Source organism: Pan paniscus, chromosome 21 (genome assembly GCF_029289425.2).
Source record: "Pan paniscus chromosome 21, NHGRI_mPanPan1-v2.0_pri, whole genome shotgun sequence".
Lineage (NCBI taxonomy): Eukaryota > Metazoa > Chordata > Mammalia > Primates > Hominidae > Pan > Pan paniscus.
In genome coordinates this window covers 1,171,048-1,189,485 of record NC_073270.2, presented here as the reverse complement: position 1 = coordinate 1,189,485, position 18,438 = coordinate 1,171,048, and positions in this window count along the sequence as shown.

The window sequence follows — 18,438 nt, the reverse complement described above, 5'->3', positions numbered from 1 at the left end:
GAAGAGACAGGGTTTTGCCATGTTGCCCAGGCTGGTCTCAAACTCTTGAGCTCAAGCAATCCTCCTGCCTGAGCCTCCCAAAATGCTAGTATTACAGGTGTGAGCCACCATGCCCAGCCTATTTCTCCTTCTTTTATGAAGCTTAGTTTTGCAGGATATGGAATTCTTCACTGAAATTTCTTTTCTTTAATGATGCTAAAAATAGGCCCCTAATCTTGCTTGGTTTGTAAGGTTTCTGCTGTTAGTCTGATGAGCTTCCCTTCATAAGTGACCTCAGGCTTTTCTCTAGCTGCCCTTAAGATTTTTTTCTTTCACATTGACCTTGGAGAATCTTATGACTATGTGTCTTGGGGATAGTTATCTTGTAGTTGTCTCACAGGGGTTATTTGCATTTCTTGAATTTGCATGTCAGCCTCTCTAGGGAGATTGGGGAAATTTTCATGGACTATCCTCAAATATGTTTTCCAAGTTACTTATTCTTCTCCTCTTTCAGGAATGCCAATAAGTTGTAAGTTTGGTATCTTTACATAATTCCATATTTTTTAGAGGTTTTATTTTTAAATTTTTTTCTTTAGTTTTGTCTGACTGTGTTGATTCAAAGGACTGATCTTTGAGCTCTGAGATTCTTTCCTCAACTTGATCTATTCTGTTGTTAATGCTTCTGAATGTATTACAAAATTCCTATAATGAATTTGTCAATTGCAGAAGTTTCTTTTGGTTCTTCCTTAAAATGGCTATGTTATCTCTGTACTCTTGGATTGCTTTACTGGCTTCCTTGGACTGGGTTTCAACTTTCTCCTGAATGTTGTTGAGCTTCCTTACCTTCCAGATCATGAATTCTATGTCTGTCATTTCAGCCATTTCAATCTGATGAGAGCTAGTATGATTGTTTGGAGGTAAGGAGACATTCTGACTTTTTGAATTGCAAGAATGTGTGCTGATTCTTTCTCATCTAAGACAGCTGGTGTTACTTTATCTTTTTGAAGTTACTATCATTTGGTTTTGACTTTTTGTTTTATTCTTCTTCATTTTCCTTGATATTTTGACAGTGATGTATGTTGAATATAGCTGGCTTTTTTCTGGGTGTTTTCAGAGGGCCAAGTCTCTATGCCAGGTCTTTATTTTTGACTATGTTCCTGCATTGGGTTTCACTGGTAGTGTGTGCTGAAACAGTATTTGTTTGGCGGTGTAATTCAGGCTGCAATCCAGTGGGCGGTGCTTAATAGTAAAGGCCAGCAGATAGGCTCTTAGCCACACTTAGTTTAAGATTAGGTCCTGATGTGTGATGTTCCCCTTCCTGTGTCCATGTGTTCTCATTGTTCAATTCCCACCTATGAGTGAAAACATGCAGTGTTTGGTTTTTTGTCCTTGTGATGGTTTGCTGAGAATGATGGTTTCCAGCTTCATCCATGTCCCTGCAAAGGACATGAACTCATCATTTTTTATGGCTGCATAGTATTCCATGGCACCAGGGCCTGTTGTGGGGTGGGGGGAGGGGGGAGGGATAGCATTAGGAGACATACCTAATGTTAAATGACGAGTTACTGGGTGCAGCACACGAACGTGGCACGTGTATACATATGTAACTAACCTGCACGTTGTGCACATGTACCCCAAAACTTAAAGTATTAAAAAAAAAAATTAGGTGACCAGGAGACCTGCAGCTCCCCTGGGGCCCAGTGGTTCTCTGTGCTTGGCAGAGTCAGCGTGGGTTGTGAAGTATATCTGCAAGTGGTCTGTTGATTCAGGATCAAGGGCAGAGGATCCTGGGCATGGCAGTGTTGCTGTGGGTGTGCAGCTGGTCTAGCACCTGCGACTTAGGGTTTCTTGCCAAGCAGATGACTGTGGGGACCACTCAGCTCAGGCTCCCTGACCAGGTTTCTTTCCAGCATTTGCCCCATAGCTGGCCCAACCAGCTAGTTGAACATGGCATATTGATGTCCCCTACTATTATTGCATTGCCATCTATTTCTCCCTTCGGATCTATGGATATTTACTTTCTGTATCTAATTGTTCTGATGTTGTATGCATAAATATTTTCAATTGGCATGTGTTCTTGATAAATTGACCCCTTGTCATTATATAACAACCTTCTTTGTATCTTTATATAATTTGTGGCTTAATATCTATTTTATCTGATGTAAGTATACCTACCCATGCTCTCTTTTGATGTCCATTTGCATGGAATATTTTTCCATCTCTTCACTTTCAACCTATGTGTGCCCTTCAAGGTGATGTGAGTCTCTTGTAGGAGATATATAGTTGGGTCTTTAAAAAAAATTCATTTAGCCACTCTATGTGATTTTATTGGATAATTTAATCCATTTACATTCAATGTAATTATTGATAGATTAGGACTACTGCTGCATTGTTAATTGTTTTCTAGTTGTTTTGTAGATCTTTCATTCCTTTCTTGCTATTTTGCTACCTTCCTTTGTAGTTTGATGATATCTATAGGGCATAATTTAAAGCCTTTTTTTTTTTTTTTTTGAGATGCAGTTTCACTCTTGTCGCCCAGGCTGGAGTGCAATGGCGCAATCTCAGCTCACTGCAACCTCCACCTCCTGGGTTCAAGCGATTCTCCTGCCTCAGCCTCCCAAATAGCTGGGAATACAGGCACCTGCCACCGTGCCCAGCTAATTTTTGTATTTTTTGGTAGAGACGGGGTTTCACCATGTTGGCCAGACTGGTCTTGGACTCCTGACCTCAGGTGATCCACCTGCCTTGGCCTCCCAAAGTGCTGGGATTTCAGGCATAAGCCACCACGCCTGGCCTAAAACCTTTTTTAAAAAGATCTTTTCTGTATTTGATATAGATTTTGCTTGAGGTTACTATGAGGCTTATATAAAATACACTTATAACAGGCTATTTTAAACTGATAGCAACTTAATTCTGACCACATTAAAGACTCTATACTCTTATTCCACCCCCATTTTTTATGTTTCTGATGTCACAATTTGCATCTGTTTATATTGTGTATTCCTTAACAAATTATTGTAACTATAATTATTTTTAATAGTTTTATTTTTTAGCCTTCATACTAAGTATATGTGATTTGCATACCACCATTTCAGTATTAGAATATTTTGAATTTGGCTATGTACTTACTCTTACCAATGAGTTTTATACTTTCATATGTTTTCATGTTAATAATTAGCATCCTGTTCTTTCAGCTTACCATTTCTTGTAAGGCAGGTCTAGTGGTGATGAACTTCCTCCGCTTTTTTTTTTCTGAGAAAATCCTTATTCTCCTTCATTTCTGAAGTATAGCTTTGCCAGGCAATGTATTCTTGATTGGTAGTTTTTTTTTTTTTCTTTCAGCACTTTGAATTAAAAAAATGCTACTTTTTCTTGGTCTGCAAGGTTTCTGCTGAGAAATCTAGTAATAACCTTATTTAAATCCCCTTATATTTGATATTTGATATGCTTCTTTCTTCTTGCTGGTTTCAGGAAACTTTTGTCTTTGATTTCTCTTCCCCCTTTGATTTAATTAAAAAAATGCTACTTTTTCTTGGTCTGCAAGGTTTCTGCTGAGAAATCTAGTAATAACCTTATTTAAATCCCCTTATATTTGATATTTGATATGCTTCTTTCTTCTTGCTGGTTTCAGGAAACTTTTGTCTTTGATTTCTCTTCCCCCTTTGATTTTTGACCGTTTGATTATGTCAGCGTAGTTTGATTGAATCTGAATGGAGACCTTGGATCTTATTGTACCTGAATATTTGTATTTTCCCCAGATTTGGAAAGTCTTCTGCTATTATTTTTTAAAATAAGTTTTCTTCTCCTTTATCTGTCTTCTCTTTCTTGAATCTTATAATTTGAGTATTTGCTCTTTTGATGCTGTCCCACAAATTCCATAAGCTTTCTTCATTCCTTTTCATTTTTCCCCTCTGTATATTTTTAATTAAACTCTAAGTTCACAGATTCTTTCTTCTGTTTAAATAAGTCTGCTGTTGATACTCTGCATTGCATTTTCCATTTCATTCATTGTACCCTTCAGCTCAAATATTTCTTCTTTTATGACTTCAATGTCTCTGTTGAATTTCTAATTTTATTTGATTATTATTTTCCTCATTTTTAGTGCATTGTTTGTATTTTCTTGAAGTCACTTGGTTTCTTTGTCATGCTGTTCATATATCTCCATTTCTTTGTGGTCAGCTACTGGTAAATTATTGTAATCTTTTGATGGTGATATGTCTCCTTGTTTTTTTATGTTTCTTGTTTCCTTATGTGATATTTGAGAATTTAATGAAATAGTCACCCCTTGCAGATTTTATAGGCTGGATTTGCTTTGGAAAGTCCTTCCTTTGTGGGTGTGAGGTTACTTGCTGGGTGAGGTGCTACGATTCTGACAACAGTGATGGTGCAACTATGTCAGCTGAGTTCAGTGTTGATGATAATTGCAAGTGCCCTCAGCAGTCAATACTGTGCCTATCTGCTGTGGCAACAAGGGCTGTTTTGAGTCTTCAGTGGTAATGGCTGCTCCTGATCTCTTTCTCTCCCACCAGGAAATTGTCACTGAGGGGTTCTCTCATGGCATTGGTCTAGCTCATGGTAGCAGTGACATCATTGTCTAATAAGTGGTGCTTGTGGAGTAACTTCAGAGCTGAGGCTTGAAGCATGGACACACATGGAAGGGATAAGGCTCTGTATTCCAGAGCAGTAATAGCACTGATGCCTGGGGTGCTGGCATTCTGACTGCTGCATTGGTAATGATATGTGAGGTACAAGTGTTTGTAGTGAAGCCAGGGAACTGAGGATAGCAGCAGAGAATGTGTAGAGTTTCAATGGTTCCAGGGTCTGTAGTGATAGCCACAGTTTCATTGCTGATATTGGTGAATTGAGAATTTTTCAATATCATTGATTTCTAAAGAACCAGCTTTTTATGTTTTTCTTGTTTTCTTGTTCTTCATTTTATTTGTTTCTGCTCTTATATTTATTATTTTATTTCTTCTGCTTGCTTTGGGTTATTTTGCTCTTTATTTCTAGTTTTGAGATAGGATCTTAGATTATTGGAATATTTCTTTTTTATTATAAGTGTTTAGTGCTATAAATTTTCTTCTAATTACCTCTTTAGCTGTAGCCCACATACTTTGGTAGAGTCTATTTTATTTTTTATTCGGTTCAAACGTATTTTTACTTTCTTTGAGACCTCCTGTTTGTCCCATGGATTATGTAGAAGTGTGTTTTATGATTTCCCAAGAGTTTGGAGAATTCCTGTTTATAGTGTTGTTCAGTTTTTCTGTATTCTTGCTGTGTACTACTTCTATCAACTGTTGAGAGTTGGATGTTAAAATCCTAAGTATAATTGTGGATTTTTTCTATTTCTACTTTCAATTCTGGACATTTTTATCTTGTGATTTTTGTTTTGAGATGGAGTCTTACTTTGTCACACAGGTTGTAGTGCAGTGGCCTGATCTCAGCTCACTGCAACCTCTGCCCCACGGGTTCAAGCAATTCTCCTGCTTCAGCCTCCCGAGTAGCTGGGACTACAGGCACGTGCTACCACGCCTGGCTAATTTTTTGTATTTTTAGTAGAGATGGGGTTTTACCATGTTGGCCAGGCTGGTCTCGAACTCCTGACCTCAGGTGATCCACCTGCCTCGGCTTCCCAAAGTGCTGGGATTATAAGCATGAGCCACCATTCCCGGCCTCAATTCTGGACATTTTTCTTCCATGTTTTTTTGCGGCTATAATTTTTGGTAGTACTCATTTATGATTATTATGTCTTCCTGGTGGATTAACTTTTTAAAATCATTATGTGAGTCCTTCTGTGCCTCTAATCATGTTCTTTGCTCCAAAATTTATTTATCTTGTATTAATATAGCCACTCCTGATTTTGGTATAAAGTTTGCATGTATCTTTTTTCATCGTGTTACTTTTATTTTTTTATCCTTTTAATTTACCTAAGTCATTGTATTTGAAATGAATTTTTGTAGGTAATATGTTTTTGAACCATGTTTTTTTCATTTATTTCAGTATCTTTCTTAAAATTGGTGAATTTTGGTCATACACATCTGAGGTAATTATTGTTTTTTCAGGGCTTAAACCTGCCAATTTATTATTTGTCTAGACTTAGGCTAGATCTATTTCCATTGATTTTGAGTATATCACTTTGTATAGTTTTTTTAGTGTTAGCTCTAGGTATTATAAGGTACTTATCATTGTCTACTGACATAGACATTTCAGCACTTCAAGTGAACTGTAGAACTTTTCTACAATTATGTCTCTTACCTCTCCACCTTTAAGGTACATTTATTTTAAATATTTCCTGTACACACATTGAACACCTCATTACTTGGTATTATAATTTTTGCCTCAGCCATCAAATGTTATGTAAGAAACTCATAGGAAGTATAGTATATTGTAGTAATTTTATTTTTCCCTATACTGATCTTCTGTCTGAAGGTGTAGACACCTTTGTCTTTATTATTACCTGTCTTATGAGAGAACTTTATTTACCCATTCTTTAATGATAGATTTGTTGGCAAAAAATTCTTCATTTTACTTTGTATAAGAATGTCTTTATTTTTCCTTCATTCCTGAAAGATTCTGTCACCAGATATAGAATTTACAGTTAAGCTTTCCTTTTTTTTTAAACCTTTTATTTTAAGTTCAGTGGTACAAGTGCAGGCTTGTTACATAGGTAAACTTGTGTCATGGGGGTTTGTTGTACAGATTATTTCATCACCCAGGTACTAAGCCTAGTACCCATGAGTTATTTTTCCTGATTCTCTCCCTTTTCCCACCTTCCACCCTCCGAAAGTCCCCAGTGTTTGTTGTTTCCTGCTACGTGTCCAAGTTTTCTCATCACTTAGCTGCCACTTATAAATGAGAACATGCAGTATTTCGTTTTCTGTTCCTGTGTTGGCTTGGTAAGAATAATGGCTTCCGGCTCCATCCATGTCCCTGCAAAGGACATGATCTTGTTCTTTTTAATGGCCACATAGCTTTCCATGGTGTATATGTAACACATTTTCTTTATCCAGTCTATGATTGATGAGCATTTAGATTGATTCCATGTGTTTGCTTTTGTGAATAATGCTGCAATGAACATATGCATGCATGTATCTTTACAATAGAATGATTTATATTCCTTTGGTTATATACCCAGTGATAGGATTGCTGAGTCAAATGGTATTTCTGTATTTAGGTCTTTGAGGAATCACCACACTGTCTTCCACAATGGTTGAAGGAATTTACACTCCCACCAACCAATAATAACCATTCTGACTGGTGTTAGGTGGTATCTCATTGTGGTTTTGATTTTCATTTCTCTAATGATCAGTGATGTTGAGGTTTTTTCATATGATTGTTGGTCACGTGTATGTCTTCTTTTGAAAAGTGTCTGTTCATGTATTTTGCCCACTTTTTTATGGGGTTTTTTTCTTGTAAATTAGTTTAAGTTCCTTATAGATGCTGAATATTAGACCTTTGTTGGATGCATAGTTTGCAAAAGTTTACTCCCATTCTATAGGTTGTCAGTTTACTCTGTTGATAGTTTCCTTTGCTGTGCAGAAGCTTTTTACTTTAGCTTAATTAGTTTAATTTAGCTTTTCAGTTTAATTAGATCCCATTTGTCCATTTTTGCTTTTGTTGCAATTGCTTTTGGTGTTTTCATTATGAATCCTTTGCCCATGCCTATGTACTGAATGCTATTGCCTAGGTTGTCTTCCAGGGTTTTTATATTTTTTGGTTTTACATTTAAGTCTTTTAATCCATCTTGAGTTAATATTTGTATATGGTGTAAGGAAGGGATCCAGTTTCAATATACTGCATACGGCTGGCCAGTTATCCCAGCACCATTTATTGAATAGGGAATATTTTCTCCATTGCTTCTTTTTGGTCACCTTCGTTGAAGATTAGATAGTTGTAGGTGTGTGGTCTTATTTCTGGGTTCTCTATTCTGTTCCATTGGTCTATGCATCTGTTTTTGTACCATTACCATACTGTTTTGGTTACTGTAGCCCTATAATATAGTTTTAAGTTGGGTAGCATAGTGCCTCCAGCATTGTTCTTTCTGCTTAGGATTGCCCTGGCTATTCAGGCTCTTTTTTGGTTCCATATGAATTTTAAAATAGTTTTTTTCTAGTTCTGTGAAGAATGTCAATGGTAGTTTAATAGGAATAGCATTGAATCTATAAATTGCTTTGGGCAGTATGGCCATTTTAATGACATTGATTCTAGGAAGAATCAATCCATTCTAGGAAGAATTCATGAGCATGGAATGTTTTTCCATTGTTCTTTGTCATCTCTGATTTTTTTGAGCAGTGGTTTGCAGTTCTCCCTGTAGAGATCTTTCACCTCCCTAGTTAGCTGTATGCCTAGGTATTTTATTCTTTTTGTGGCAATTGTGAATGAGAATTCCTGATTTGGCTCTTGGCTTGACTGTTGGTGTATAGGAATGCTAGTGATTTTCACACTTTGATTTTGTATCCTGAGACTTTGCTGAAGTTGTTTATCAGCTTAAGAAGCTTTTGAGCTGAGACTATGGGGTTTTCTAGATATAGGATCATGTGATCTGCAAACAGGGATAGTTTGACTTCCTCTCTTCTCATTTGGATGCACTTTATTTTTTTCTCTTGCCTGATTGCCCTGGCCAGAACTTCCAATACTATGTTGAATAAAAGTGGTGAATGAGGACATCCTTTTCTTGTGCTGGTTTTCAAGGGGAATGCTTCATCTTTTGCCCATTCAGTATGATGTTGGCTGTGGGTTTGTCATATCTCTAATAACTTGATAAATGTTGTGCCACAATAGTTTTGGTCTATATGGTTTCAGAGGCAAAATCCACTGTCATTTAAATTGGCATTCCCCTATAAGTAATGTGTTGTTTCCCTCTGCTTGCTTTAAAATTTCTTTGTTTGTCTTTAGGTTTCAGTAGTTTATTAGGTTGTGTCTTGGCATACATTTATTTGGATTTTCCTATTTGGATTTGCTCATCTTCTTGAATCTGTAGGTTTTTGTCTTTTGCCACATTTGGGACTACTTCAGCTGACATTCTTTTCAAATACTTCTTATGCCCAACCCTCTCTATCCCCTCCCCCTGGACTGGGATAATTTCAACTTTTGATGTTGTTGCATGGGGTAACAGACACAGAAGAATGCTTCTTTTCTGTTCTGCATTGGAATATTTGTAGCACCTGTCCTGGATATATGCAAGACAATAAGGAAACCCAGAGAACTGAGACCCACGGAGTTCCTTAAGTCTTGAGGACTATAAGTAGTCCACTGTATTCTTTCCACATTTCAGAGTATTCCTATGCTCGTTTATTGTATTATGTTCAGGATTTTTGAGAGGTAAAAGGGAGGACTTAGGAAAAATGCCCTATTTCATCTTAGTGGATCTGGAAGTCAATTTTATTTGCTTTGTTTTTGTTTTTCCTATCACACTCTTAGTGGACAGGTTCAATTTGGTAACTCATTTTTTTTTTATTTCTGTAAATTTTTCTTTCTTGTTTAAGGATTTCTTCCACTCCATTCTATCATTTTCCCCTCTTTACTCTCCTATTTAATTGATTTAGAAAGTTCTTGATCTGTTCCTCATACGTCTTAACATTTTTTCATACTTTCTATTCTATTTCCTCCTTTTTAATCTGCATTTTTTCCATCCAGCTTTTCCTGATAAGTTACTCTCTAGCTGGCTTTATTACAAAATGAACATACATATTAAAGTTTATACTTTAACAGTTAAGTTTTTAATCACTAATATCTCAATGCTGGTCCATTTCATGAGCACCTGGTTTATTTCATGGATGTACTATCCTCTTATCCTTTTGAATATATTAATTACATGCCTAATTAATGAGGGAGAGAGTGGGAGCTATTGTTCCCTTATATTCTGCACTATTTTTAGTAAGAGGAAGTTAGAGATAAAGGCTGCTTAGTGATGTTACTTGGGACCTGTTCTGGGCATGTCAGCCATCCAAGCTGCACCACTGCTGCTTTTTGGAGACAGACGCTACTTTCCCTTTCTCTGTGGCAGTGTCTCATGGAGAGGGCTTGATATGCTCATTTCAAACGGCAGCATTCGACTTCAGTATTCCAGTTAATTTCCTGTTGTTGGTCCCACAGCATCTCCTCCAAACACGTGTCATTTCTGTGGATAGAGCACCTTCTCCACTTCCTGCAGTTGCATTCTGTCATAATCCTCCTAGGTTTCAGAATGTCTTTTCAATCTGATCTCATCAATGTTATGCTTTCAAAAACATTCTCTGCTTCAATGATATTCCTATCAAATATGTTTAAGCATGGTTTTATATTAATTTACTTGTATTTATGTTTTTTTCTGTTTGTTTTTTATAAAAAGAGACCGGTTCTCGCTATGTTGGCCAGGTGGATCTTGAACTCTTGGCCTCAAGCAATCCTCCTGCCTTGGCCAACAAAAGTGCTAGGATTACAGGCATAAGCCACTATGCCCAGCCTGTTTTTATGTTTTCATTGTCATTTCTAGAATACTCGAGTGAAAGATAAGACTTCAGTGCATGTACAGTCCGCTATTACCCGCCACCTTTTCTAGACTTTTATTAAAGAAAGTGTTTAATTTTTATATTAATGTTACACCCAGAAATCTTACAAAATTATTTTATTCTAAAATCTTCTCATTTATCTTTTGGCTCTTCAACTGCTTTATTATTTACATTTAACTCTTAATCAATCTAAAATTAATTTTGGTAAAAGGATGAAGGAAATTAAAGTGCTGAAACTGAAAGCGGGTGACTATTATAATCTTCTCTTATAAGATCAATAATACATGGAATAAAGAATCACCTAATTTTTCCAATTTCTTCTAATTTATCATTAATGATGAAGTTTCTTTTATTTATTTTATTCTGACAGAAATAAACCTCGTTCAATTTTAAAAAATATGAAAAGACAGGCAAGCTAAAAGAAATTGAGTAACTTCCCCCAAAGTATTGTTTACACCCTAATATAGAGTATTATGTGTGTGTGTGTAGATAATAATGATACATTCATGTTTTTATTCTTTCAACAAGTATTTATTGAGTACCTACTTCTACCTATTCTGGTCAAGGAGCTAGAGACAAAGTAGTCATAAAAACAGAAATAGTTGATGAAGTTTAACACACAAGAAAATAAAACGTCAGATCTGTTACCCCAAGAAATATGCACAGAATAGACTCTAGATATCTAATTTTTGGTTTTAGTTTGTTTTCAAAATTGAAATGATACTCTTTCTAAAGTTATTAAGTTACATTTCTTCACTTAATAATATATCATAACCTTTCATATAAAGGTGCCCTAAAATAATTGATAGCCCCTCATATTTAACGGAAGACACTAAAGAAAATGAAAACGAAGAAAGAAAACACTTTTATAACTTTAAGAAAAGACCATATTTCTTTTTTTAAGTTCAGGGGTACATGTACAGGTTTGTTACATAGCTAAACTTGTGTCATGGGGGTTTGTTCAGATTATCTCATCACCCAGGTATTAAGCCTAGTACCCATTGTTTATCTTTCCTGATCCTCTATGCACGCGTATGTTCATTGCAGCACTATTCCCAATATAAAAGACAGAATCAACCTAAATGCCCATCAATGATAGATTGGAGAAAGGGCTATATTTCTAAATCACATTTGATCTATAACACATAATCTATTCACAAGTACAATAGGCTGAAACATAAAACATGAAAAATGTTGCCTTTTATAAATTAGGGGTTTATTATTCTTATATAACATAAAATCAAGGAATGCTATAATAGCTTCACAATGATATCAAGTATGAGGCAATTTCTAGTCTTTTTTTTAATACATTCCTAGACTGTGCTTTTGCTGAATGTTTGCAAGATGGCTGCATTGACTCCAACATTTTGATCATGCTTCATGCAGAAGAAAGCAGAAAGGCAAAGGCTAATGGACAATGCCTCTTAACTACTTTTTTCCTCTCTTTTAAGGTTCTTACCAGATGCCCCACCAAAAATATTATGCTTAATATCATTGACCATAACTGCATCACATTTCACCACTGTGGATTTGCAAGGTTTGGAAAAGTGGTTTTACATGGACATACTGCTTCACCCAAACTGTGATTCTGACTCCACTGGAGTGGAGTGGAGTGGAGTGGATTGGAATGGAATGGAGAGGAGTGGAATGCAGTGGAGTGGGGTGTAATGGAAAGGAGTGGCATGGAATGGAAAGGATGGGAATGGAATGGAATGGAGTGGAGAGGAATGGAATGTAATGGAGTGGAATGGAGTGGATGGGAGCAGAATGGAGTGGAGTCGAATGGAGTGGAGTCCAGAGGAATGGAGTGGATTGGAATGGAATGAAGTGGAATGTAATGGAGTGGAGCTGAGAGGAATGGAGTGGTAAGGAGTAGAGTGGAGTGGAGATGAGCGGAATGGAGTGGAGTAGAGTGGAGTGGAATGGAATGGAGTGGAGTGGAATAGAGTGGAGTTTAGTGGAATGGACTGGACTGGAATGGAGTGGAGTTTAATACAGTGGAATAGAGTGGAGTGGAGTGGAAAGGAATGGAGTGGGGTGGAATGGAATTGACTGGAGAGGATTGGAAAGGAAAGGAGGGGAGCGGAGTGGAATGGAGAAGAAAGGAGTGGTAAGGAGTGGAGTGGTATGCAATGGAGTGGAGTGGAGTGGATAGGGATGGAGTGGAGTGGAGTGGAATGGAGTGGAAAGGAGGGGAAATAAGTGGAGTGGAATTGAAGGGAATGGAATTGAGTGGAATGGAATGGAGTGATATGGAATGGAATGGAGTGAAATGGAATTTCATGGAATGGAGTGCAGTGGAATGGACTGGAGTGGAATCGAGTGGAGTGGAGTGGAATGGAGTGGAGTGGAATGGATTGGATGGGAATGGAATGGATTGGAGTGGAGTGGAATGGAGTGGAGTGGAATGGAGTGGAGTGGAGTAGAATGGAATGGAGAGGAGTAGAATGGAGTGGACTGGAGATGAGTGGATTGGAGTGGAATAGAGTGGAATGGCATTGAGTGGAGTGGATTGGAGTGGAGTGGAGTACAGTGGAGTAGAGTGGAATGGAGTGTAGTGGAATGGAGTGTTGGGTAATGGAATGGAATCGACTGGACTTTAATGGAATGGAATGGTGTGGAGTGGAGTGGATAGGAATGGAGTGGGGTCGAATGGAATGGAATTGAATGGAGTTGAATGGAGTGCAGTGGAATGCATTGGAGTTGAATGGAGTGAAGTGGAGTGGAATGGAATGGAATGGAATTTAATGGAATGGAGAGGAATGGAATCGAACTGAAATGTGTGGCATGGAATGGAATGGAGAGGAATGGAATGCCATGGAGAGGAATGGAATTGAGTGGAATGGAGTGGAGTACAGTGGAGAGGATTGGAATGCGGTGAACTGGAATGGAGTGGAGTGGAGTGGAATGGATTGGAGTGGCATTGAAAGGAATCAAATGGATTGTAATGGAATGAAGTGGTGTGGAATGGAATGGACTGGAGTGGAATGGAACGGAATTCAATGGAGAAGACTGGAGTGAAGTGGAGTGAAGTGGAGTGTAGTGGAATGGAGTGGAGGGGAGTCGAGTGGAGTGGAGTGGAATATAGTGGAGTGGAAAGGAGTGGAGTGGAGTGGAATAGAATGGAATGGAATGGAGAGGAGTGGTGTGGAGTGGAGTGGAATGGAATGGAATGGAGTGGATAGGAGTGAAGTTGAGTGGAGTGGAATGGAATGGTGAGGAATAGAGTGGAATGGAGTTTAGTGGAATGGAATGGAGTGGAATGGAATGGATTCGAATGTAGTGGAGTGGAATAGAGTGGTTTAGAAAGGAGTGCAGTGGAGTGCAGTGGAATTAAAAGGAAAGGAATGGTATGGAATGGTATGAAATGCAATGGAATAGAATGGAGTGGAATGGAATGGAGCGGAGTGGAATAGAAAGGAGTGGAGTGGAATGGAATGGAGTGGAATGGAATGGAGTGGAGTGGAGTGGAATCGAGTGGAGTGTAGTGGAAAGGAATAGAATGTTGTAGAGTGGAGAGAGGTGGAGTCGAGTGGAGTGGAGTGCAGTGGGGTGGAATGGAATGGAGGGGTGTGGAGTGGAGTGGAAGGAACTGTAGTGCAATGGAGAGGACTGGAATGCAATGGAGTGGAATGGAATAGAATGGAGTGGAATTGAGTGGAGTGGAGTGAAATGGAATGGAATGGAGTGGAATGTGGTGGGAGGAGTGGAGTGGAAGGGAATGGAGTGGAGTGGAATGGAATGCAGTGGAATGGAATGGAGTGGAGTGGAATGGAATGGAGTGGAATTGAATGGAATGGAGTGGAGAGGAATGGAATGGACTGGAGTGGAAGAGAGTGGCGTGGATTGGAATGGAATGGAGTTGAGTGGAATGGAAAGGAATAGAGTGGAATGGAGGAGTGGAATGGAGAGGAGTCGAGTAGAGTGGATTGGAGTGGAGTGGAGTGGAAGTGAATGGAATGGAGTGGAGTAGATTGATGTGGAATGGAATGGATTTGAGAGGAGTGGAATGGAATGGAATGGAATGGATTGGAATGGAGAGGAATGGAATGGAATGGAATAGAATGGAATGAAGTGGAGTGGAGTTTAATGGAATTGAGTGGAATGGAGAGCAGGGGAATGGAACGGAGTGGATTGGAATGCAATGGAGTGGAATGGAAGGGAATAGAATGAACTTGAGTGGAATGGAGTGGGTTGGAATGGAGAGTAGTGGAGTGGAATGGAATGGAATGGAATAGAATAAAATTTAATGGAATGGAATGGAGGGGAATGGAATGGAGTCAAATGAAATGGAGTGGGCGGCAGTGGAGTGGAATAAAATGGAGTTGAGTGGAATGGAATGGACTGGAGTGGAATGGAGAGGAGTGGAGTGGAATGGAGAGGAGTGGAGTGGAATGGAATGGAGTGGAGTGGAGTGGAATGGAATTGGGTGGAATGGAGTGGAGTTGCATGGAACAAAGAGGAATGGAGTGGAATGGATTGGAGCAGAATGGAATAGAGTGGAGTGGAACACAGTGGAGTGGAGTGGTATGGAGTACAGTGGAGTGGAATGTAGTGGAGTCAAATGGAGTGGAGTGGAGTGGAATGGAATGGAGTGGAATGGAGTAGAGTAGAATGGATTGGAGAGGAATTGAATGGAGTGGAATGGAATGGAATGGAGTGGAGTGGAGTACAGTGGAGTGGAATGGAGCGGAATGAAGTGGAGAGCAGTGGCGTGGGGTGGAATAGAAAGGATTGGAGTGAAATGGAATGGATTGGAGTGGAATGGAGTGGAGTGGACTGGAGTGGAATGGAATGGAGTCAAGTGTAGTGTAGTGGAATGGAATGAATTTGAGTGGAATGGACTGGAAAGGAATGGAGTGGACTGGAATGGAATGGTGTGGATTGGAGAAGAGTGGAGTGGAGTGGAGAGGAGTGCAGAGGAAAAGAGTGTAGTGGAGTGGAATGGAAAAGAATCGAGTGGAGTGGAGTCGAATGGAGTGGAATGGAGTGCAATCGAATGGAGTGGTGTGGAATGGAGTGGAGTGTAAGGGACTGGAGTGAAGCGGAATGAAGTCGAGTGGAGTGCAGTGTAATGGACTGGAATGGGATGGAATGGAGTGGAGTGGAGTGGAATGGAATGGAATGGAATAGAATGGAATTAAGTGGAGTGGAGTGAAATGGAATGGAATGGAATTCAGGGTAATGGAGAACAGGGGAATGGAATGGAGTGGATTGGAATGGAATGGAGTTGAGCGGAATGGAATGGAATGGAATGGAATGGAATGGAATGGAATGGAATGGAGGGGAATGCAATGGAGTCGAATGGAATGGAATAGAGTCAAATGGAATGGAATCGGAGGCAGTGGAGTGGAATAAAATGGAGTGTATGGAATGGAATGGAATGAAGTCAATGGAATGGAGTGGAGTGGAGTAGATTGGAGTGCAGTGGAATGGAGTGGAATGGAATGGACTGGAACGTAATGGAGTGGAATGGAGTGGAGTGGTGTGGAATGGAATCGAGTGGAGTGGAATGGAGTTGAATGGAAAGGAGTGGAGTGGAATCGAGTGGAGTGGAATGGAGTTGAATGGAAAGGAGTGGAGTGGAATCGAATGGAGTGAAATTGAACGGAATGGATTGGAGAGGATTGGTGTGGAGTGTAGTGGAATGGAGACGAGAGGAGTGGAATGGAGTCGAATGCAATGAACTGGAGAGGAATGGAATGGAGTAGAGAGTAAAGGAGAGGAGTGGAGTGGAAGGGAGTGAAATGGAATGGAGTGGAGTGGAATGGAGTGGAACGGAATGGAGTGCAGTTGGGTGGTCAATGAAAGGAGAGGAGTGGAGTGAAATGGAATGGAATGGAATTTAATGCAATGGATTGGAATGGAATGGAATGGAGTGGAATGGAATGGAGTGGAGTGGAATGGAATGGAGTGGAGCGGATTGGAGTGGAATGGAATGGAGTGGAGTGGAGTGGAATGGAAAGGAGTGGATAGGAGTGTAGTGGAGAGGAGAGGAGTGTAATGGAATGAAGTGCAATGGAGTGGTGTGGAGAAGAACGGAGTGGAGTGGAAAGGAATGGAGTGGAGTGGAACTTAACGGAGTAGAATAGAATGTAATAGATTGGAGTGGAGTGTAATGGAATGGAATGGAGTGGAATGGAATGGCGTGGAGTGGAATGCAGTGGAATGGAATGAAATGGAGTGGAATGGAGTAGAGTGGAATAAATGAGAGGGGAAAGTAATGGAGTGGAATGGAATAGAATGGAGTGGAGTGGAGTACAGTGGAGTGGAGTGGAATGAAGTGGAGTGCAGTGGCATGGGGTGGAATAGAATGAAGTGTAGTGAAATGGAGTGGAGTGGAGTAGAATGCAGTGGAATGGAGTGGAACTGAGTGGAGTGGAATGGAATGGAGTGGAGTGGAATGGAATGTAGTGAAGTGGAGTGTAGTGGAATGGAATGGAGTGGAGTGGAATGGACTGCAATAAAGTGGGGTGGACTGGAATGGAATGGTGTGGATTGGAGTAGAGTGGAGTGCATTGGAGAGGAGTGGAGAGGAAAAAAGTGTAGTGGAGCAGAGTGGAGTGGAATGTAAAGGAATGGAGTGGAATCAAATGTAGTGGAATAGAGTGCAATGGAATGGAGTGGTGTAAAATGGAGTGGAGTGGAATGGAGTGGAATGGAGTGGAATGGAGTGCAGTGCAATGGACTGGAATGGAATGGAGTGGAGTGGAATGGAATGGAGTGGAATGGAATGGCGTGGAGTGGAATGCAGTGGAATGGAATGAAATGGAGTGGAATGGAGTGGAATGGAGTAGAGTGGAATGAATGAGAGGGGAAAGTAATGGAGTGGAATGGAATAGAATGGAGTGGAGTGGAGTACAGTGGAGTGGAGTGGAATGAAGTGGAGTGCAGTGGCATGGGGTGGAATAGAATGAAGTGTAGTGAAATGGAGTGGAGTGGAGTAGAATGCAGTGGAATGGAGTGGAACTGAGTGGAGTGGAGTGGAGTGGAATGGAGTGGAGTGGAATGGAATGTAGTGAAGTGGAGTGTAGTGGAATGGAATGGAGTGGAGTGGAATGGACTGCAATAAAGTGGGGTGGACTGGAATGGAATGGTGTGGATTGGAGTAGAGTGGAGTGCATTGGAGAGGAGTGGAGAGGAAAAAAGTGTAGTGGAGCAGAGTGGAGTGGAATGTAAAGGAATGGAGTGGAATCAAATGTAGTGGAATAGAGTGCAATGGAATGGAGTGGTGTAAAATGGAGTGGAGTGGAATGGAGTGGAGTGGAGTGGAATGGAGTGGAGTGGAGTGCAGTGCAATGGACTGGAATGGAATGGAGTGGAGTGGAATGGAATGGAATGGAATCAAATCGAGTGGAATGGAATGGAATGGAAGGGAAGGGAATGGAATGGAATGGAGTAGAATGGAATGAAGTGGAGTGGAGTCGAGTGGAGTGGAGTGGAGGGGAATGGAATTCAGGGAAATGGAGAGCAGGGGAATGGAATGGAGTGGCTTGGAATGGAGTGGATTGGAGTGGAATGGAATGGAATGGAATGGAATGGAATGGAGGGGAATGGAATGGAGTCGAATGCAATGGAATCGGAGGCAGTGGAGTGGAATACAATGGAGTGTATGGAATGGAATAGAATGGAGTGGAATGGAATGGAATGGAGTGGAGCAGATTGGAGTGGAGTGGAATGGAGTGTAATGGAATGGACTGGAGAGTTATGCAGTGGAATGGAGTGGAGTGGTGTGGAATGGAATGGAGTGGAGTGGAATGGAAAAGAGTGGAATGGAATGGAGTGGAATAGAAAGGAGTGAGTGGAATGGAATGGAGTGAAATTGAACGGAATGGAGTGGAGAGGAATGGTATGGAGTGTAGAGGAATGGAGAGGAGAGGAGTGGAATGGAGTCAAATGAACTGAACTGGAGAAGAATGGAATGGAGTAGAGTGGAAAGGAGTGGATTGGAGTGGAAGGGAGTGAAATG